Source organism: Micrasema longulum, unplaced genomic scaffold, assembly GCF_059751315.1.
Source record: "Micrasema longulum isolate JH-2025_06_02 unplaced genomic scaffold, ASM5975131v1 h1tg001118l, whole genome shotgun sequence".
Taxonomy (NCBI): Eukaryota; Metazoa; Arthropoda; class Insecta; order Trichoptera; family Brachycentridae; genus Micrasema; species Micrasema longulum.
Genome location: NW_028278306.1, coordinates 190,470 through 215,058, shown reverse-complemented (window position 1 = coordinate 215,058; position 24,589 = coordinate 190,470). Strand labels below are relative to the sequence as shown.

General features: G+C 31.5%; 1 protein-coding gene across 2 annotated transcripts in view; it reads left to right on the top strand.

Annotated features, from left to right (window-relative positions):
• Positions 1 to 24,589, top strand: part of LOC148276961 (lachesin-like) — a 186,088-nt gene that overhangs the window by 9,147 nt on the left and 152,352 nt on the right. The window contains exon 1 of one of the 2 annotated variants that reach the window (XM_088233534.1): positions 7,537 to 7,652. The exons of the other annotated variant lie outside the window; for it this stretch is intronic. The gene's annotated coding sequence lies outside the window, so the exon portion shown is untranslated. Of the gene's footprint in view, positions 1 to 7,536; positions 7,653 to 24,589 lie in introns of those variants that run through there. 2 annotated transcript variants of the gene reach the window in all.

Genomic DNA, 24,589 nt, shown 5'->3' with positions numbered 1-24,589 from the left:
TTAAAATACCTACAACATTTAAAAGGAGAATTAGTTTTTAATTTTATTTATCAGAATTACATTTAAAATAAAGTTCAAACAAAATTATTACACCATTTCAATTACAAGCAGATGATATAATATCGGTTCTTCAAACATTCGATAAGATTGTTAATCATTAAACAATATGCTAATAAGTTAATTAAACAATATGCTAAGTGATAAATTTCAGACTTAAAATAAAAACCGGAGAAATAAATCAAAACTATTTGTGAATACATAATTGAATTCCAAAGTCAATCGGCAAGTAGAAATATTTTTTAAATGAAGTTTTCCAGTGATTAATTATCCCGACGTACTAACAAGTTTATACTTTAAGAATGTTTCACTTTAATTTAAAATATCCTTTGAAAATGCAATACAAGTTTAGCGATTCCTGTAAAACAATAAGAAAATTAACGTAATTAATTAATAAAATATCTTAAAAAAAGTGTTTTCAGTCACCGAAGATGCCAAATAATGAGATGCCAAATGTCGTAGGTCGAAAATGGTTCCTTTTCCATGAGGGTGTTTTAGAATCATCGAGAAAAGTAGTAGTTTGCCTCGCGGCTGTTGAATGCATATTTATTAGGGGCGAATAAGATACAGCACTATTTGTGTAGCGCAAGCGTAGCGACGATGATGGGTTGAAGAGACTGCACTTGAACTACATGGTGGAACTGAGTGACGTCGTCGAGCTGAATTGAAGTGAACTGAACTTGTTGGGCTTACTGACTGGCGTTGCGTCCTATGATCTCTTTATGGACGATGTTTCTTTATAGTTAAATTTTTCATGGTAGGGACTATGTGAATGTACCACAGAACAATGCCCTCTGATTTCATGTGCAATACTCATAGAGTTACATTATACGCATGTATTGGATTCGATAGAAAATGATGACATTGCATCGTTGGTCATTAGTCTACTACAGGTGAACTAATTTAATACGCGTGTGTCATCGATTATGTACTATGGACCCTGCACTATTAACATAACTAGAATATTTCCATTTAATATACTTCTTATTTCATCAAACTGAACGGTTGGGGTACGTAAGAAGAAATTGCCTTAAGGAAATATGCCTGCAGATATTTGTATATAAAATGCATCTGTGTATAAATTGTTAAAATAAATATATAAAAGTAAACAAAATATCTCGTAGAACAGTTTTTTTTTTAATGACGTAATAATCTCAACCGTCTTCATTTTAGTTCTCCTTTAAACATTAAAAACGAACACAAATCAAGATAACACCCAAGAAATACATTACAAAAAAAAAATCCAACAAGAAAACATAAAATACATACAATTTGTATATAAGTATTAGTATCATTCTTTATATAATATATCCTCAATTATAGAAATTCACCATCTTTAATAAATTATATAAAATACTTGTGTAGCTTAATTAAATCATTAATGTTAGTAACTATTAGTGTATAACCATTTTTAATTTTTTTAAAGTCTACCGGTTTCAAGACGTACCCGTCTCTTCGTCAGGACACTCACTACACCAACACGCGAATACTTAAATACACCTCCACCTTCACCATCAACGTAGTATATAAATACATAGTTTTTCCAAACATACGTAAATCAAATGCAGATTTATAGAGATGCGAACACCACCATGTCGAAACATGCACTAAGCTTAATTAAACAATATTCAAACTTAGATTGTAGAATAGGTAGGGAGTTGAGAGGGAAGGGGGTAGAGTTGGGTTTGGTTTATTTTTTATTGAAAAAGGTGTATTTTAGTATTTGCATGTTGTTGTAGTGAGTGTCCTGACAAAGAGACGGTTAGGTCTTGAAACAGGTAGACTAAAAAAGTCAGTAACTGGTTATATACTAATATTAACTAACATTAGTTGAAATGTTTGACCATAAAGTTATGCTTGAAACATAAAAAAAATTAATTAAATTAATTTAAGTAATAATACGGATTAAGTGAAAGTCAAAAATAAAGATTGAGTAAAGAAATAAAATGAAGTTAATGATAAAAAAAACGAATTGTTTTTAAAGAAAAAAAAAATAGAAAGTAAGAAGATAAAATATAAGAAGTAATAATATAAACTTAAATTAATTTTAACAAATTACAACAGGGATGGAGAATACCTTAAAGAAGGAAATATGGAAGTCTATGAATTTACACGGCTTATGACCTGTCATTGGCTGGTTGTGGCCACTTTACATACTGTGTAAAATACACCATTTTGCCCATGTAAAATTGATTTATTTACACAAAAATAGAGACTAGACATTTGATTTAAGAAACGCAGTATTTTTTTTTATATAAACTTTTGCTCTGTCATGATAAATGTCAAAATTAACATTTAGAATTTTTTTTGTTAATGAGTCTTAACATTCTTGCAAGAGGGTAAAAATATGCCATATTGGTTGTTAAAAATTATTTACATCAAGATCTATCAACCTAATTTCTCATATTTGTTTTTTACAAATATATTAAAAACATATAAACTTACCCAATTAGGCTAAAGTACGACGAATTTTAAAACCATTGCAACTGTGTCCTCGTTCCTTACTCCCCTCGGTTTAATCTAATTTAGATTTCCTTGCACAAGGGACGACATTCTACAGATACATACATATATGTGTAGCGTTAGGGTGGGTGTATAGAGAATCCTGGATTTGCTCAAGGCACGAAGAACATAATTAGATCCTGTACAACTCCACGCGTACCTTTATATTACTATACAAGTAGAATGTGACTTTTGCAGTACAAAAGTTCTTCTGCTCTCTGCTGGTGCTGAACAATCTGTACAGAGACAGACCAAATTATTGTGAACACAATCAGTATAACGAAAATGGAAGAATTTATTATTTATTTATTCGCAGGGAGACTGAGGGGTTAATGGTGGCTGTTAGATAGCCAACACATGTTTTAATTTAAATTGTTAATATATATTTTTAGTTTTTTACTGATTTAATTTTTAAGATCCTCTTGACTTTTTAACTTGTTTTAACTATGTATTTATTTTTTTTAATTTTTACCACATCTTTTACTTTATTTTTTTAATATGCTGTTTTTTTTTTTCTTTCTTTAAATATGCTTTTTGCTATACAACATACATTCATTTTTCTATTATGACTTTAAATATGTTTCTTACTATGTATTCTGTTTTTATTTCGCATTTTACTGAGTTTCAAAATATTTTTATAGACATGTTTATATATTTTCATGTTTTTTTTTTTTTTTTTTACTATGTTTTCATTGCATTTATTACTTTGTTTTTATAATTTATTTTTTTTGCTACGTTTTTTTGACTACATTTTTTACTATGTTTTTACTACATTTTTACTATGTTTTTACTACAATTTTACTATGTTTTTACTACAATTTTACTATGTTTTTACTACATTTTTTACCATGTTTTCACTCCATTTTTTACTTTGTTTTTCACTTTGTCCTGTATCTTTATAACTGTTTCTATAAATTGATTGCTGTTTTTTATATTTTTTTGACTGTTTTAGAACGGGGTAAATAGCCCTAGTTAGACAGTCAAAGCAACTTTACATAAATTATAATTTTGTGTATGTAATATAATGATAATAAATAAATAAATAAATATTAGAAACTGTGGAAGGTTTTATCGGAGTATGGAGCGAATGGTAACCTGACAAGGGCTATTGCGCCACTGTATAAAGACAGCACAGCATGTGTGAAGGCGAATGGGTCATTCGCATTGTGGTTTAATATTCCGAAAGGAGTCAAACAGGGATGTGTAATGTCACCATGGTTTTCCAACATATAAATCGATAACTGTATGAAAGAACTGAAAGATTTAAGAATGGGAGCAAAAATGAGTGGTATAACTGTAAACTGTCTTCTGTATGCGGATGATGCCGTGCTTCTTGCTAGCAGCAAAGAAGACCTTCAATTCCTGGTAACAAAAGTCTACGATGTTTGCAAGAAAAGCGATTTGCTTATGAATGTTGATAAATCGAAAGTGATGGTTTTTGAAAGGGATGAAAATATAACTATATGTGAGATCAGCGTGAACGGAGATATTCTGAATCAGGTAGAAGAATTTGTGTACCTGAAAAGTATGTTTACTAGGGATGGAAAGGCCGAGAAAGATATTGAAAGGAGAGCGAGAACCGAGAACAGGGTGAACGGTGCACTAAAATCTACTTTGGCAAACAAATGTTTATCGCAGGAGGCTAAACTAGCAGTTCACAACGGAGTTCTAGTGCCAACTCTAATGTATGGGATCGAAGTATGAAATTGGAAAAATAATGATGAAAGTAGGTTGAATGCTGTCGAAATGATATGAAAAGAAAGACATGGCACGATCAAGTCCATCAAATACTTGAAGATGGACATGTCAACAGTAGGAATAATCGGCGTGCGTGCATGAAAAGATGTATGAATGTAGAGATGGTTTGTTTGTTTGTTTGTTTATTATTTATGTCATAATTTACTGTGTGTTTATTCTAGTAGCGAACAGCAATTTTATTTACGTTTGAGTAATTTATAAAAAAATATAATTTATTTGTACCTGCATAGTAGGTACATTATGTAATTTAAGTTTATATTGCTTTTTTTCTGTGGTTCTGTATGATACAGCAACTCTCATCTATGAAATCAAGTCAAACTACGTAACTTCGTGATATATTATATTGTATAGATATAATATCCGTTAATTTAACACATAACTTATATAAAAGTATAAAATTCAGTCAGTATAAGGTATTCTCATAACCATCGAAACGTGAACTGGCTGATTTGTTCCAAAAATAAATAATCCAAAAAACAGGCGCGTCGAGCGCCACGTGTGTTGCGAGTCTTATGTCAAAAGCATCATCTTAAAGAAAAATAGTCCTTTAGAAATAATATTTGAAATTCTGTTTTCCAAATCGAGAATCTTCAGAGAATTTGTGTAATCTGAAAGCTACTGGTTTTAATATGTTTAAAATATAGTACACTTATTTGTATAAAGAAATAAGCTAGAGTTATCGGCTAGTTCCTTGGCTCATTACTGGCGCTGGGCGCGCTTTATTAATATTTGGAGAAACATACATATAAGAAATAAGAAATAGTAATTATTTGTTTGTTTTTTGTTAATAAAGTCACCGTAAAAAATATTATGGATAGTCAAATATAATAGTATGCTGTGCATAATCACTTCTATACACAATTCGCCCCTGATTTATACTGTGTGTACAAAAAATACATAGGTACTAAATATTTAAATTGTTATCCACGTAGAAAGCGTGCCTACCGTGTAAACGAAAAAAACAATAAACCGTTTTAAACGGCAAAAAGGATACCACAATCGTAGAATTTTGAAAAATAAGAAATGTTTTATTTAAAAAAAAAAAAGAACAATAAAATTAACTTAATTGCGATTTGTCTTAAAGATTTTGTTGAATTACTCTAATAAATAACAAAATCACATGTACCCTTCTACGTTGCCATAATTCATTTATTGCGTTGATGGTGAATTGTTAAATTTTTTTATTTTATTAAAATCCGTTATTATAAAGTACCCTTATATTTAAATTTTGGTCTAGTTGCAACGTGTACATTCGAAAATAGTAAGTTGGGGTGGAATAAGATTCGAGCTTCGTACCTCTGATCTGTTAGTCCGCAACACTAGCCACGGTACCACAACTCGATTCAAAAGGTATCCAAATAAAAATTAAATCTTGGTTTTTATAACCTGTATTTTGACATTTCAAAATGTTTTTTTTTTTAGATAATGTTAACAAGAGACAAGACGCGTTATAATAGTATTTAAAACAATAGAATTGGTAAGTAGTTTTCTTGGGTACCCTTTAAAAAACTGCTATGATGTTATTAGTGTGTTAGTGGAAATGAGTTGTTTATCTGTGTAAATTTTTTAGATTCACGGATAAATAATAAACTCCAACTATTTTTCAATCACAGTTATTTTCAAAGAACTCCAAATGACTAAAAAATGTATTTCAACTAACCACAGGGCAGTATTTTTATGAAGTTGGGAATACGTGACTTTATTCAGGTATTATATCGTCCCCGTTCAGGAAACAGTCATCATCATCATCTCATTATATCACCTAATAGTGCAGAGGGCATTGCATTTGTACAAGGGACTATGGGATATTCTAGTGTGAAAACACCCTTTAAATAAATATTTTGTATCAACCATGTCGGGAATCAAAACCGAGACCTCTTGTATGGTAGGCAAACGCCCTGACACGAAGCCGATCATGATAAAGTCAGTAAGCCAAAATCATAATTTAGAGAAATCGCAATTAGAAAGTTTGGAGAATAAAAAAAAAAAAGTCTAATTATTGTATTTCGGAGGTTTTATGTACAGAACACAATTTACTGATGTCTTTTAAAAAAAAAAATGGTAACTTTTTCCTTTTGATACATTTTAAAATACCTTTATAGTTTTTAATGAGACAAAGTGGCCAAAATTTTAAATGACTAAAGCTTGTTTATAAGCTGGACAATGCAAGCTCTAAGAATGAGTGAAAGGAAGGAAATATTAGAAATAATCATTACAATTGAGCTAAAAATAAGCCTTTTAAATAAATAAAAAAATTAAGATGCTTCTATTAAATGTTTTGATTAAACCGTAAAAAAAAATTATTCGAATAAACGCAACATTTTTTTTACTAAATTACCTTTGTAATGTTTTCCTCTTCAAGAAGCTTATTTTACGCTTTGATTGGCATGTTTAAATCAAAACTATCATTTGAAGGATTAGTGACTACTTATTTATTGATTTAGTGATCAGCATTTTACAATATGTTCAATATGTATAGAACCTTAATTTATATTTCCTATGCATTGATTACTGTTTTTCTTATTTTGACATTCTTAGAAAAGGGTACATTATTCTAGTTTGACATACAAAGCAACTTTGAATAAATGTATAATTATAGTTTATGATATAAAAAAATGATATATTAACTTATGTGCTCAACACACAGTTGTTCCAGTAGATAAGTCTAGATATAATAATTTATCTATGTCATATGCCTCAATAAGTAGTGAAAAAATGATATATAGCAGAATCATCCAAAAATACAGCCAGATTCTGTACACGTCATGTTCCATGCCACAGACAAAAGATCGTATCTAATTTCACGTTTTAATATAATAGAGACGAACTAAAAGCATAAGTTTATTATATTATCTTCTTGTTTAATCCTCTGACAGTTTGATAATAAAACGGGATGGCTAAAAATTGAGTATTTTAATACAATTTTCATATTCAATACAAGGTTTATTATTCAACATAATTTAACATAAGGTTTAAGAAAAGCTGCCAAAGCTGCCCGCGATATTTGCAAGGTGAACAAAGATGATATGAATTTTTTATTTTATATGTTGTTGTTTCTATTTGTTTTCTTCGTTTGGAAAAAAACGCAACTCACGTTAACACCCATTAAAACGTATGAAACACTTGCCTGTTAAAAAGTTATTTGAGTCGTCTTGTAGAGTTCACTTCCAGGGCACTTAAGGTTTAGAAGCTAAAGAAAGTTTGCTTTGTCAAAATTTAGCAAACTTGCCAAGTTTACTCAGAACAAATTGTGTGAAGTGTTGAAACAGATATGTGATTCCGTACAAAAATATGAACTATAAGCATCTAGGAGAAAAGGACGGTTCAGCGTAATTGTAAGTACGTTTTTAATTTTTACTTTAATGTGTTAGTCGTTTTTTTTTTTAATTTGCTGCAACAGAGAGGGAAAACATATTTGAGAATGGATATGAAATTCCAGGCATTTACAAGGCTTATACTTGTCGTTGGCTGGTTTAAGTTGCCACTTTACACACTGTGTAACATTCACCATTCCGCCTAAGTCCACATCCACATTTCATCAACCCTTTCATCTGTTGACTTTTGTGAAGTAAAATAGCTGAAACCTTTATCATGTGGGTGAGATTCATCCGGCCAAACCAATTCACCTACTAGGCAACTCCTGAAAACAATTTTCCAATTTTTATACTTCTTCTTTTACCAGGTAATTAATTCAAGACTTTCATATTCCCTTCTTAAAAATGTTTTCCCTCTCTATTGCAACAAATTTAAAAATGAATAACCGAAGGAAATCCAGCCAGTCTGGAAGCATTTGGACATACTCAAAACATTGTTGAATTAACATTTATGTAGCAAATTACAACATAGATGAAGAATATATTAAAGAAGAAATATAGAAGTCTAGGCATCTACAGGGCTTATAGTTTGGGCCGAGGGCCAAAAAAAATCCCATTTTTCTAAACTAGAATGTATGAGACAGGTGAAGAGTTAGTTCCTGGATATTTCATATATTTTTACCCAAAAAAGTTCTATCTACGAGGCATATCCAGAAAATAAGAGCACTCAATTTTTTTAATTAAAAAAAAATAATAATATTACATATTATTTTATTATTTTATGATCAACATATTACCAAGGCGATGGAGTCTAGCTATAGGTGAATTTACATAGTAGTTGTGCCCGCTGGACACCTCGACAAACACCGACTTATTTCGTGTGCGGCGGGAAGGTATTTTAATATTAACCAGTCGCGTTAAATCAGGGCTGTCCAGCGCGCCATTTACTATTTTATATGGGTTTACTAAATCGGTTAAGATTCTCCTATTCGAGAGAGTAGACAATTTTAAATTATTTGATAGGAAGTTGTAGTCGATTTGGTCAACAGGAATATTAAGTTTAAAATTTATGAAGCGAAGGAATTTATGTTGGACTTTTTCTAATTTAATGTTATGTATTTTATAGCAAGGTGACCAAATTATTGAATTATACTCTAAGTTACTCCGAACTAAGGCAACATATAAAGATTTAAGCGAATCGATGGAATTAAAATCCTTCACTGTTCTCAGCAAGTATCCGAGACACTTCATTGCCTTGTTAGTAACTGCATTAATGTGTGGAGCAAATGACAACTTGTCATCGAACACTATACCTAAATCTTTAATTTCTGTAACTCTTACGAGATCTGTGTTATTTATATTAAAGAGAAGTTGATTGAAGTTCTATTACGGGTAAACGTAATAACACTGCACTTGTCAATATTAAGAAAGAGCTCATTTCTCTGACACCAAGTATATAGACTCGCCAGGTTTGATTGAAGAGATTCGCAGTCACTAACAGAAGCAATAGTCTTAGATAATTTCAGGTCATCAGCAAATAAAAGAATGTCCACTCCCTCGAATATCGATACAATATCATTAACAAAAAGCAAAAACAAAACAGGACCTAAGTGAGATCCTTGAGGAACTCCACTAATTGCCTCAAACTGAAGGTGAAACTGATTTTAAAGAAGGAATATAGAAGTCTAGTCATCTACAGGGCTTATGAACTTCTAATGTAGTGTTTGATAAGTGTTATTTTAGGGTAATTTTGAGTTTTTAAAAATTATAAATTGACATTTTCTGTCTTGTTCCTTAAACATTATTTTTGTAGAGTGTCTTAATTTTTTTTTTATTGTTTTGTTTATAGGTTGGAAACGATTAGACATGTTCACTTTTTTTTTTTGTATTTTAACTCTCATATATACAGATGTAGAAAATTTGTATCGTCAGGGAATTGCAATATATAAAGTAGTTATTTTTTCAATACGATGTATTTACAAAAATAAATAAATAACCTTCATTCTAATCAAACCACAAAAAAAAGAACTTACTTGCTATCATAATTATATATTTAGGTTTGTAAAGGAGAAGTAGAAGAATTTGAGTATCTGGGAAGCATGTTTTTAAAAGATGGAAAAGTAGAAAAAGATGTTGAAAGAAGAGTTAATGCGGGCAGCAAAATGAACAGAGCACTAAGCACAGTAATTTCTAATAAAAATATGTCAATCGAAGCTAAACTGGCAGTGCACAACGGAGTTTTAGTCCCAAAACTTATGTATGGAAGTGAAACATGGAACTGGCAGAAAAATGATGAAAGCCGAGTGAACGCGGTTGAAATGCGATCTCTTAGACGAATGTGTGGGAAATCAATGTACGACAGAGCTACGAATGATGAAATCAGGCGAGAGTGTAAATCAAGTATAATTGATAAGATTAAGAAAGAGTCTCTGAGATGGTTTTGTCACGTGGAACGAATGGACGACGAAAGAATGGTAAAACAAGTATATATGGCGAAAATGAACGGCAACGTGAGACGAAGACGACCAAAGAAGACGTGGCATGATCAGATAAACCAAAATCTTATGTCTGGTTATGTCAAAAGCAGACAGAACCGAGGGGCATGTATGACAAGATGTTTGAATGTGGAAGAAGCTAGGAATGTATGCCAGAATAGACATGTGTGGCGGTCCATTCTCTCTGCCTACCCCTACGGGGAAATGGCCTGATGGTTGTAGTAGTAGTAGTAAAGGAGAAGTAATTTTACACAACCAAACAGGTGACAGCTCTATTCAAGACAGATTCCCAAGAGTCATTTTTTGTGACTAGTAACATAAAAATGGCTAAAACCAAAAAAAATTGTCCAAATATGTAACAGTGATTAATTACATCAGTTCCAAAAATCTCTTATAGGCATAGCCTGTGCGTGGGCATACCCCGATTTATTAAAATAGCACATGTTAAAATTTACAAACACATACATACATACATATACATACATACATATATATGCATACACACGTATACATATATGTACATCAGGAGCGTGCGGTGAAGTTTTAGATTAGGGAAGCAGTCATTTGGTACTAGGTTCATTCATACATAGGTAAAATGTGTGTCTACTACTAACACTTCAAATTATGTGCTTTAAAATAAACTATAAAGCAATTTAATTCCATAATTTTGGTATAAAATAGTTATATGTCATAATTTAATATTATAATGCCGTCGTGTCAACCGATTTAAGTGCTTAATTTGTTATAAAATCGTCACAATACATAAACATTGAACCTGGATGTGATTGTTAGGATTGGTTCCAAAAATATTCAAGACCTCTATTTGCGCATGCGCGGACTTGTACAATTCTGTACTGACTCCCGCCCCAAAGGAACTAAAGCATTTGCGTAGTTCCATTATCCGGAATCAGACAAAGCGCGGTGTATTTTATATTTTATACCAGCTCGCGCATGACTCCGCAGTCGAGACGTTGTGTGTGGAGTTGTCGCAAATTTTTGGACGTTATTGAAAAATGAAAATTCTCAGATGGCTTTGATTAAAAAAATAAACTAATAATAAAATATTTCTTGTAGTTATATAAAGAATTAGTTAACTTACTCGTATAGCTGATTTTATTAAATAAATAAATATAGATACTGATTGTTTAGAGGTCAATTTTTCGGGGAAGCATTGATTCCATCCAATATATGAACGGACCGCGCATGATGTACATATACACGCATTCAAAAGTATATAATATGTTTAAAAAACAACAAAAAAACTTATTTCTACTATTTAACTAGGCCGCGATTATGACGGGAAGTCAAGGACGTCATGCCTTCACCATGACTGTGTAGTTGAAGATAAATTCTCTCGAGCGATTACGAAGATACACTATCAACCCTCTAGTTAAGGGTAGGTATTTATTTATTTATTTATTGACACTTTATATACATATACAATAAATATACATATAAGGGCGGGTATATTGCCTTAAGGCAATTTCTTCCTACCTACCCAAACCGTTCAGTTTGAGAAAATTATAAATACATGGACATATTGAATCTTACAATTTTATACAAAAATTATAAGCAAAGATTAACAAAAATAAATAAATGTATAAAAAAAAAAAACACTTTACTATGAAGAGAGGAGAGGGGATGAGAAGGAAAGAAGAAGGATAAAGGAACAATTTAAATATTTAGATAGTGACATTTCAATCTTGACTTAAATATAAATAAAGAAGGGGCGTCTCAAGGTACACCGATATGAAACAAGGGGAAGCGAACGTCACGGTGCACAGATCTACGCGATCTGAAGTGACATAGCTTCAGTATGGCGTCATACTTGAAGATAAAATTCTCCCGACCGATTACAAAGATACACTACCGATCCTCCAACCATCAACTTTTGATTTAAGTACACCGGTTTGTACCGACGGGTCTAGTGCCTCTCGATAATATCTACACATTAAAAGTGACAAGAATTTTGTTCCACTGAGCAATTTTTCCTTTCATTGAAATTAAACAAATTACAACAGGGATGAAGAATGCCTTAAATAAGGAAATATGTAAGTCTGGGCATTTACAGGGCTTACGACCTGTCATTTGCTGGTTTAAGTGGCCACTTTTCACACCGTGTAACATTTACCATTTTGCTTATGTTTGAACATCCATATTTTTTCGATTCTTCCATTTGTTGATTTTAGTGAAGTTTAAGATCAGAAACCTTTATTGTTGTAAATAGATTCATCTGACTGAGTTATTTCACATACTAGGCAATGCCTGAAAACAATTTTCCAACTGTAAACTTTTTCTTGAACCAGTTGGTATCATTACAATATTTGAGTTTGTCCAAATGTTGTAGACAATAGACTGGATTTCACCCCCTCGGGAGTCATTAAGATTAACAAAAAAAAATACCCAGACTTACATATTTCCTTATTTAAGGTATTCTCCATCCCTGTTGAATTTGTTAATCTTAATGCCTCCCGAGGGGGTGAAATCCAGTCTTTTGTCTTCAAACATTTGCACAAACTCAAATATTGTAATTGAAGTTTGTTAAAATTTTTAGTCGTTCTGAGGTTGCCACTTTTTTTCTTAAAAGTCTATTAAAAATATGAGAGAAATATGTAAATTTTGAAAACGAATTGAATTCTGACATAACTGTCAGTTTTGAAAACGAACATCTAGATGCACATATAATATGAATAGATTCTGTTCTATTATCATATAAGATCTTCTAGGCGTTAAACGTTGCCACTATAAAAAAATAATAAGTCATTATTTTTTTCCATCCGTTTGACTATCTTCCTGAGTGTACTTATCGAGACGTTGAAAGAAACAGCTTTGTAATCGCTCGGTAGATAAACACAGACCGTCGTTAACGACGCTTAAGCGTATTATCTTAGTGATTGTCAAAAGTCATAAAAATCAAGAACATTTGTTACTTAAATTGGCATTTGTTGGCGTTTATACAGAAATATATTTAAAATATAAATGAGGACTATTCCAAATTTAAATAAAGTAAAGAATGAGTACTAAATTTTTGGGGTCGTTCATTGGTTGGATTCGATCATGTAAAGTCAAGATGACAAGTTGGTAAAATCTTACCAAGGTACAAAGAGATAGTACAGAAGTCAAGTTTACCGTCTGGATATGAACATATGAAGTTAGCGTTCATAATCGCGGCACCAAAGTAACTAAGCACATTTCTTTCCATGACCCATAGTTTTACATGTTTTTTTATACGTATGATTGGTTAAACTTCTTATATCTGTGTTATCAGATTAGGGTATTTTTAAAAAGTGAAATTGAAAAAAATGCCTTACATTAGGTAGAGAAAATTTAAAAATGTTCTTAACCATAATATTGACAAAAGTCAAAATATTTAATATATCTCTATAACAAGTCAAAGCTTTATATTAAATTTAAAGCCTTTTAAATGACATTGAAACAAATTCAATTAATTCAAAAGCTTTATTTTATTATACGTAATGACCTTTTATAAAGTAAATTTTCTCAAATATAGTTTCTACTCTGAGCTTTATCACGCTTTGAAGTAATCTTATCTTTTTGGTAAATACATAGTAAGGCACTACCTGGTTATGTACTTGAATAATTATTGTAATTCTCCCTGTGTTCAGCAAATATGATAACTTATTGCCTTTAAATCTAACAAAATATTCATTTATTTAAATATAAAATAATATTTATTAAAAATTCATTACATTAAAAGTGCAGTCGTGAAATATAGGTATATACATTTAGTTAAAATTGAAAAAAACAAAAAAATCTAAAAGATACAATAATAAGTAAAAATAAGGAAATGTACCAACAAAGGTACATGAGTTTATAGAAAAATATTTAGTAAATTTACATATAAAAACATACACACCTACATACACACGCATATGCATACATACACACACACATATACATACATGCATACACATATATGCATATACATATACATACACATAAGTATATACATTATTACAGAGATACATTAGAAAAAAAAGTAAATAAAGAACAATATTAAGAAGTTTTACACAGATTAGTTTATAACATTTTGAATACTAAATAATATATCATATAAAATATTTATAAAATCTTCTATAACCAACTTTGGTTTTTATGCCCCAATGTCCAGAATGTGTAGATTAGTCAATTCATCTCACGACTTGGAATTCTTTAGGATAGATCTTCCGGCTTTTCGTAGATCTCTTCGCGACTAAACAGTGTGGGATGAAGTTGGATTGGCATGGTTTAGCTCAAAGTTTTTGGTCTTTCGTTTTTTTTTAATATATTGTTTACTATTATTGTTTTGCCCTTGTTTGTCTTTGCTCAATAGTTTTATGTTATTTTTGTTCAGTTTCTTGCATTTATGTTTCTTCATGTAACTGTTGTAATTGGCTTAGACCGTATATATAATAAATAAATAAATACTTTACCTTTGATTGTATAAAGACATATGAAATTTATATAAATTACCGTTATTTAATTATTTCAGAAACATGTATTTACAAAATCGACCTGTTTTATTTCATGATTTCCTGGGTCCCATGCAATCTAGGCATAGGCATATGGCATAGTCCTGAAAGTAAAGTTATTCATAAATTTTATTTTGTACTATTTTTTTGCAAACTTTATAGTCTTATGGCCTAAACAATTTTGTTTTTTTACTATTTTTTTATTTGAAAATTTATTTATTAACCTTTACCAATTATAACATTCATTTTACAAAAAAAGTATATAAGTTTTTATTCATACTCTGTCGTTGATAATACTATTTTTTACTTTTTTTGAAAAGTTTGTCTGAGTCTTTTGTTTAGTTTTATCTGGTAGTTTTAGTCCCTGATTTTAATCTCGATTGTCTTAGTCTCGTTTTGGAATGTTGTATGTAATATTGTTCTGATATTCTTATATTAGATCAATGTTCATTACAATTTTCTTTCAAGTTTTGATTCTTTGTCTACAATAATACCAGTGGCAAATTAATTAAAAAAATATTTCATTTTTTAAGAGGAAAAGACGTATACAAGTTCTTATAATTTACCCAAGAAGTATTGAAATTTCGGTGGTCATTCTCAACGATTTATAAGCAATTCACTATAATAAATAAAACTCAAGTTGGGGTAGAGTTGGGTTCGAGCCTCGGACCTCTGATCCGTGAGTCCGCAACGCTAGCCACGGGACCACGACCCGATTTTACTAACATTTGCCAATTACACAGTTACGGACGTAATTTTGAAAAATTCGAATGGAAATATTTCAATATTCATTTGAAGAATTTAAGTTCATTAAATCAATAAATCTATCATCGATCGAGGTGTGACTGTTTGTACCTATGTTGGAATGTTAAGAGAAAGCCATGAAATTGATTTGTTTTATGATATATGTGTGGGTGAAATTGCGTTTAAAAAGAAAAAAAACCCGCCTTTGATTGTTTTCAAAATGATTTATTACTTTATGGCTGTGACACGGTACAAGTTTTTATGTTGGTATTGTCCTGTTTTTTTGTTTATGGATTTTTAATTATCAAATAATTGTAAATGAAATAAAGACATTGATGGAAAACATTTTTGAAAAGAGAATATATAAGTTTAGACATTTCGATTAAAAGCAGTTCTTACTTACCCGGATCCATTGTAAAAATCTTGTGCCTACTTTTAAAATCCACACATTGTAAAAACCAATTTTATTTTAGCTTAAATGAATGGTTAGTTTAGGTAAGGTTAAATGAATGGTTAGTTGAATGTTGCCATTTAAAAAAATTCTTTATAAAAGATTTGCGTTTTTTTAGACTTTACATTTACTGCTTTCAATGTCCCTAATACTGTCAGTGCACCTTAGCATGTATAGTGAATTCGTCTGTTACTCTCAATCTAATATTTAAATTTTGACAGCGATTGGGTATGTTAGTTCATTAGCTTGTAAGTAAACCGGGAGAAATAAGTTTGATCAGGAGAACTGAGCCGTCACCAACCTTCCGCCATTTTAACCTTTGTAGATCTATTGTATCGAGTGCCCCTCAATTAGTTATTAGCGAGCGGTCTAATTTCTTCAGGTTTTACCAGAGGTCCCCGAGGATGCAACACATTTACAAAGAATTTGTATAGGTGTTTCATCATCTGCACTGCATAATCTTCATACATCTAGAAGTTTTAGAAAGGTGCATTCAAGCAATGTGCAATGCCCTGTAAAGGCTCTAGTAATTACTCTCGTTTAGTTTCGGTCTAGTTTCATTAGGTCAAAAGCAAACCTTTGCGAGAACTTCTCCAGTAGTTTCTTCCTACAGTGACCAGGTGCTTTTTGTCAGAGCATTGAGTACGTCTTCCGGGCTCATAACCTAAGTTCAAATTTAGAAGTACATTTGGACTTTTTCCCCCCAATTCACCCGTCAATATTTTTTTGGCCTCAATTATGATGGAAAGATAAAATTTTACTTCAATTTTACCAACAAAGTAAAATTAAACGTAGTTATACAAAAAGCAGCCAGCCATAGAAAAGTGAAACTAAGATAATAAACATTTTGTGAAAAGAGTGAATTATAAAATCTACACAATAGTTTGAATGTTTTTGACTTTAAGAAACGATAAACAATAAATACATAAGTTTTTTTTTATATATAACAAACGAAAATCTTATTGTGTATTTGACCAGTTTAAAAGATTTTGAAAGTATCATAAGATTTTTCTAGTTTTGTGGGTGTTTTCTGTAAATTGAAAAATGCCGTTTTTGATGTCGACACCTTTTTTGGAGGTTATTAATACCCCCATCATTGTCATCAACCGACTGAGGACTAAATCTGTTTAGACGGCACCCACCGCAAAACAGCGTCTCTATCTTCCTTGTTATGACTTATATATTCGTGCTCTCTCTTGAATAAGGTATCTGTATAGATATGTTGCTGAATTAGCGGACATTCATTTTTCGCGTAGCAAGGATAAATATTTTTTGTATTTACATTTAGCTTAGTTTTATAAATTTTACTTTCTAAATCGGGTGAGAAAATGTCCATTTGAAGATTACAAAAAATTCAAAATCATCATTTAAAAAATAAGAGAGATATATGAAGTCTTGTGTCCTATGTCGACTAGTGTGACATCACAGCTACGTTTCTTGTTTCTAATCCTATATTTGTGGTAATATACTCATGTGTCTGTGTCATATAAATGCTCGTCCCATCTCAACACAGGACTTTTAGTCCCATGGAGTTGGGACTTATTGTCTCAAAACATGTACAATAACCTTATTTATGTAAATAAATAACGAGAATTTCTTAGATACTGATTTAGAAAACATTAAGTTTTTATTTGTTTCGTTTATTAAAACATCGTATTTTTAAATGTGTGCAGTAATGTAAAACATATCAAATCATGTGTACTCAGGCGCAAGCTATGTCAATGTGGGATTTTTTTTCATGCCATTTTTATTATATTTTGTGTTATATTTGTATGCTTTGCAATGTTTAAAAAAAACAGTAAATAAAAAATGAAAGGATAGGAAACTAGGAGAGTTTAACCTAGCCAGATCAAAAAGGGAGGAAGGGGGAATCGAATCCCCCATAGACCGATTGTAATTCGATAATTCGAGTATTATTAAAGTTATTTGCGGTATATTTTTTGTAATTTAAATTCTAATAATATATCAATAAATAAATTTAAAGTAAATCTTAAGAATTTTTTTGAACACGTGTAAAAACTACAATAAATTTGAATTGGTATGAATGTATTATTATGTTATGTTTTCTCTTTATATATCCTATATTTTTATTTTTTTCTCGTGTACTCGTATTTATTTATTTGCACTCTTTATCAAAATACAATTTTATGTTCACTTTGCCCAACTAACAAAGGTACATATCCCGTTCCAAGCTAGGCAATTACATTTTAATTTATTATAATAGTTAACAAATTAAAAGAGAGCACAAACGAGTAAAATATAAACTTATTCGTATACACATGTTGATACATATACATACACACATACACATATATACACACACATATGCATACATCCATGCGCATACACATACATACATTTAAAAACATAGACAATTTATTTATGCGAAACTTCATGGTTGCCATATATAAATATATTTTTAATTTTTTTTCCTTATTTTCATCTTTCATTTTTAACATCCAGTAAGAATCTCTAATCCATGCATCAACTTTTCTGACTGAATTAAAAATGACATAAACTAATTTTTAATATTTTTTTTTTCGCACCACTACAGGCCAGGAGGCCCAATTACAGTGGTCAATTGCATCACAGAATACCCAGGCTTGAGAAAAATCACATTTTTTTTATTGTGCTCTCACCGGGAATCAAACCCGGAACCTTCCGTGCGTGAGTCAAGCGTCTTGACCACTACACCACGGCATAATAATAAGAGAGATAATAAACAATTTACAACTACAACAGTGTAAGTCACTCTCCAACACAAGAGTTAGTCTCTTTTTCGGAAAGTTACAGTGATAACATTTACTAGATGTGTAAAAGTAGATATTTATAAAATTAAAAAAAAAATGTACTATTAATGAAATTTATTAATAAAAAAAAATGTTAAAAAAATCTGAATAAAGATAGAAAAAAGCATATTCTTGTTTTTGTTTTTAAATCGTTAAATGTTTAAACAAAAATAAATACGTAAATTATACAAGGGTCGATTTCACTTTATTTACATAAGCATTCGGCAAACTAACAAAAATAAATAATATGCGAAAACGACTAAAATATGTGTTCGTTTCGTTTCATTTCATTTTTTTGGACCACAACAGGCCAGGATGCCCAATTACAGTGGTGAATTACATTACAGAACAACCAGGCTTGAAAAAAATCACATTTTTTAATTTTTGTGTTCTCACCGGGAATCGAACCCGGAACCTTCCGTGCGTGAGTCTTCACCACTACACCACGGAGGCCGCCATTAATCAATTCGTGTGAACATTAATAAATTATTGCACGATCATAAACACTTCCAATTTTTTTTTCTCGTAACACTATATACAAGTAGGTGCTGGGGTTGTTTGGTTCCTCCGTTTGGATCATGTGTAATTTTTTAATGCTTAGTGAAGAAAAGGTCAAAGAAGAGGAGATACACGTTTCTGTAGACGTGATTTAAATATCGAAATTTTTTCATTATTTGTAAGAGAAAAGTATCAAATTAATAAAACACAATGGTGATTGTAATATATCTCAGACTTAAGGTTATCACGTTCTGTCGATTTTATAAATTTCACATAAATTTTATTGCCATCAATTCAAAAATAAACGTGGCAATAATGTAAAACAATATATTTACCGAAATCGCCATTCGTTTGTGTGACATTCCATATTTTCCCCATTTTATGAGAAAACTAAATTGAACGCCTGGAAAAATGAAAACAAAAAACGACGATGCATTTGAAATATTGCCATACTTTAAGGGATGTAGTTTCAAAACCTTCTATCCCAATTTTTCGACACGTGTAATAATTAAAATCCGTGTCCAGGTAAATAAAGATTACAGTTTTGTATAAAAAATAATGTAATAATTGTAATTTGTTGCAACACAGAGGGAAAACGTTTTTGAGAAGGGAATATGGAAGTCTAAGCATCTACAGGGCTTATGAGTTGTGATTGGCTGGTTTAAGTGGCCACTTTATACTCGGTGTAACATTCACCATTCTGCCCATATTTGAACATCTATATTCCTTCAATATTTCGTCTGTTGATGTTTTTGAAGTTAAAGATCTGAAATCTTTATTTATGCGGGTGAGATTCATCTGATTGAATTATATCGCCCACATATTAGGCAACGCCTGAAATTTTTAAATTTTTATACTTCTTCATGGGCCAGGTGGATTTATCAACAATATTTTGAGTTTGTTCAAATTTTTGTAGATTAAGACTGTATTTAACTCCCTAGGAATTTGTTAATAAAAACATATTACAACAGAGATGAATAACATTTTAGAGAAGGTAAAATATAAGCCAAGGCATATACAGAGCTTATGATCTGGAAGGGTAAAGGAAATGTGGATGTTCAAACATAGATATAATGGTGAACACAGTGTGTAAAGTGGCCACTTAAACCAGTTAATGATAGGTCATAAGCCCTGTAAATATTCCTTTCTCAAAAATGTTTTTTATCTTTGTGGCAAATTTTTTTAATATGAATAACTCCTTAAGCAGGGGTTTAGGATCTTAACGGCCGTAGTGAACGGTGAGGCGGTGGACAGCCGTCGGAACGGTGTAATATAATGATGATTAGACATAAGTTAATATTAGGACAAATGAGCCTCCATGCATCTCTATCAGCTGCCATCTCCTGTGCGTCCTCCCAACTTGGGTTCACTTCCCGTAGTTCTGACATAAATTGCAGACAAACAGACACAAGCGGACGTCTAGGACGTCGAGAACCTACCATGTAAAGTAGGCAAGCATGGTTAAGGCTCTCAGAAGGTATTCTCAGTATAAGGCACAGCCAACCGTATCACCCCACTTGATGACAGTTGTCACCAGAGTTTGATGCGTCCGTTTTCTTATTATATCGTTACTTACAAAGTCAAACCACCGCACACCCAAGATTCTATTGAGACACCAATTCTTAAAACTCAGTATTTTGCTGTTTTGGGCCCTAGTTAGGTTCCACAATTCGCATCCGTAGAGGAAAATGGGTATTATACCTGTAGAGGTTTCTGTAAAGGGCAATGAAATATTTTATTCAAAGTATATATTTCAGGCAGACGCACCGTGAAATTTAACCCAGGACCTCAGAATAGTTGACGAATGCACCATGTGGACTTTTTATACTCTTTTTCTTTTTCCAGGTAGTGTAGCCATCTAGTCAAAACTATTTATCCAGGGTTCTGGTTCTATTTCACACATAAAAATGTATTCTACTTCCACCCGGAGACAGACAAGATACAGATTGCTAAAGAACAAGTTGTTTAAGAGACAAAACGATAAAAATTGATTGATGAATTTTTAAAACTCTCAATTTCTTTTCACTGAAAATTTTTTAAAATACGAATAACCTAGGCGGAAAAAATTTGAAATAAAAATATTTTAATCTTTGTTTGTTGCTCAAGAGAGAAAAATCATATTTGAGAAGGAAATGTTGAAGTTCAGACATTTTGACCTGTCGTTGTCTGGTTTAAGTGGCCACTTTACACAATGAGCAGCATTTACCATTCTGCCCACGTTTAAAAATTCCAATTACCTTAAGTCTTTCATCTGTTGACTTTTGTGGAAACTCAGACTGTTTGCAAACATTTGGACATACTCCAAACATTATTGATTAAACTAACTGGTATAAGAAGTATAAAAATCAAAAGGTTGTTTTCAGGCGTTGTTTAGCAGGTGAATTGGGTCAGCCGGATAAATTTCACCCACATGATAAAGGTTTCAGCTGTTTTACTTTACAAAAATCAGCAGATGAAAAAGAAGACGTTTAATTGTAAGCAGAGTAGTAAATGTTACAGATTGTGTTAAGTGGCCACTCAAACCAGGCAGATCATACGCCCTGTAAATTGCCTGGACTTTTCCCTCTCAAAGATCTTTATAACGCCCTGGAGAGGAAATCCAGCCTGTCTGCAAGCATTAAGACATACTCGTTATTAATTAAAATAATTTGGTTTCTCAAAGTAATTTGAAAATAATAATGTCTGAAGTAAAACATAGGAATGTTTAGATAAAATATTTAATGAACCGATGTGAAGGGTTTCGAGAATATTCCTGCAATTTTTGTGATAAATCGTGTATGCACGCTTACTATACAGGAACGTGTAGAATAGTACTCGCTGAAAACTGAAAACTCATTTCAGCCACATTCAGAAACAAAACTTTCAGTCGACCAGAATTCTAATGGACGTTACACAAATATTGAAAGTCTCGAAATGAAAAATGGGACAATAGAACCACCCTTAATTATTCGTAGAGTTTTTGTCTTAATTAAAAAACGTTTAAAACATATTTTCGTTTCATTAATGTACCTTTAACTTTAATTAAAAATATTTCAAACAAATAAATATGATTAAGAAAGACTCATTGAAGAAAATGAAAATCTCCAAAACGAAAAAAATGGACCGAAGTCAGTTGTTAAATTAAAAATAGTAACACACATAAAAAAAGCTGCGTACTTTCTTTTTTGTACGACAATAGGTTACGAGGTCCAATCACAGTGGTTTATTTAAGTACAGAACGTCCTGGCTGAATCAGTTTTTTTTTGTATTTTCATCGGAAATCGTACACCAAAACTTTCCATGTGTAAGTCGAGTTTTTAAGCTATTACACAACGGATACCGCCTTATATAATAAATAAATATAATGTTTCGTGTTAAACCTGGGCTAAAAGGGTACACTAAAAATTAAAAAGATTTTTCAACAAGTCGTTCAGTTTTTGAACATCCTAAAAAATACTTCTTCTTTGTATTCTTGTAGATCTGATGATCTGATCTATTTAGACCACCCAGTCTACCGCAATGAGGCCAAACTATCCTTCCATCGCTCAAGGGGTCTTCCAGGTAGGCGCCGCGAAATACATTTTTTTAAACATTAAATTGGATTCGTTTTTCAGTAAATTTGACGTTTGATATAGCTAAAACAATTATTTCAAATTTATGTTACCAAAAAAATCAGATTTTGCGAATTTCATAAATTTATAATAAACGTTTAACGTGTCTAGAAATGAAATAGTATAACCATAAAGTAAGTGTCTGGTGGGTCGCCATTATTTGTATTTGTTGGCGTCTGCAGTAGAAATAATCGCCTTTCCCTGTACGTGGTTCAAGAGGGTAGTAGTTAATATCTCCCACTTAATATTGAGTGCAGCGTACAAAGGAAGCTCGAACAGCACACCTTTTGTCGGGAAATTAAATAAACAACTACTGCTCACCCTGTTGACCTCAAGTGACATCTATCGGCAGATAAATAGATAAATAGACTAACGTTATTAAAAACCCTCTCTAAGCAATAAAGTTGTTAACCTAAGTAATGAAATACAACCAAAACAGTGGTAACAAAACTTTGCTCCCTGAGAGTACAAATTTGTCTAGGTGTAATATAACTTATACCATACTCATAACATAAACGGAAATGCATTTGATGTCAAAAAATACTGTTGCTACATAGTTTGTCATTTTTGTGCAATTTTGGCCATTTTGATGAAAATAGATAAAAAAAATGGCTTATGGAAAATAATGACATATGGGGATCAGTTTTGCGTAGGATTGTTACCCATTTAGTTGTAAATGCATAATCCTTAAAACACCCTCTTAATATCAATCCACAATTCCTCTCTCTCCTCTACCTTATATGGCGTCCATGCAGCTCGACGGAATAATCTCACATCTTTTTTTTTTTTTTTATGTAACTTTTTGTACATAATGTAATTTGTACATTGGCGGGCTTATTGCCAAATGGCAATTTCTTCCAACCAACCAATAAAATAATTTTTTTATTATTATAATTCAAGTTACAGAACACATTCAATAGAAAAAAAAAGATCAAAAAGTTAAAAATATATAAAAATAGAAATAAACGTATTTGTTTATAAATCACCTTAAATCAAAACTATTACTCAATGGGAAAAAGGAAAAAAGAAGAAAGAGGAAAAAGGAAAGGAGGAGAGATTAAGGAAGAGAAAAGAGATGTTTCTTTAGACGTGATTTAAACAGAGATAATGAAGTAACATCTTTGATGGTAGATGGGAGATGATTCCACAGTCGAGCCGCATGGACACCATATGAGTTAGAGAAGAAAGAGGAATTGTGTATGGGTATTAAAAGAGTGCCTTGAGAATGAGAACGAAGAGGTAAACCATGAACTGATAAGCGTTGAAATTTTTCACGCAGGTATATAGGAGCGTTAGGACTATGAAGTACATTGAACAGAAGTGAGAGGGAGTGATAGTCTCTCCGCTGTCTAATTTTGACCCATTTTAGTTGCCTACGATAATCAGAAACGTGGTCATATTTACTCAGATTAAAATTGTACCTTATACATGTGTTCTGAAGTCGTTCAAGTTTATCGAGTTGCTCACAGCTTAAATCAGTCATGGAAACATCAGCGTAATCTAGAATGGGTAGTAGTAATGCTTGTACAAGAGTGCATTTAGTACTAATGGGTAAGAATTTTTGCAACCTTCTAAGTGAGTGTAGACCGAAAAATATTTTGAGGCTTAATTTATTAGTATGAGCGTTCATCCATTTGTACTCCTAGATTTTTTACGGATTTCCTGTATTGAATATTGGTACCATTGACAATAAAATGATTAAGTGAAGGTATGTTTAGCTTACCAAGCAATCTTTGACTACCTGCAAACATAATTTGTGTTTTAGATGGATTTATTAGTAAACCATACTCTTTTGTCCATGTTGACACGCAATTCAGTGTATTAGACATCGATTCTATTGCTTCGCTGGTGTTTTCAGGTCTACCATCAAATATTTTACTAAGGTATCTCTGTTTAAATCACGCATGAAGAAACACCTC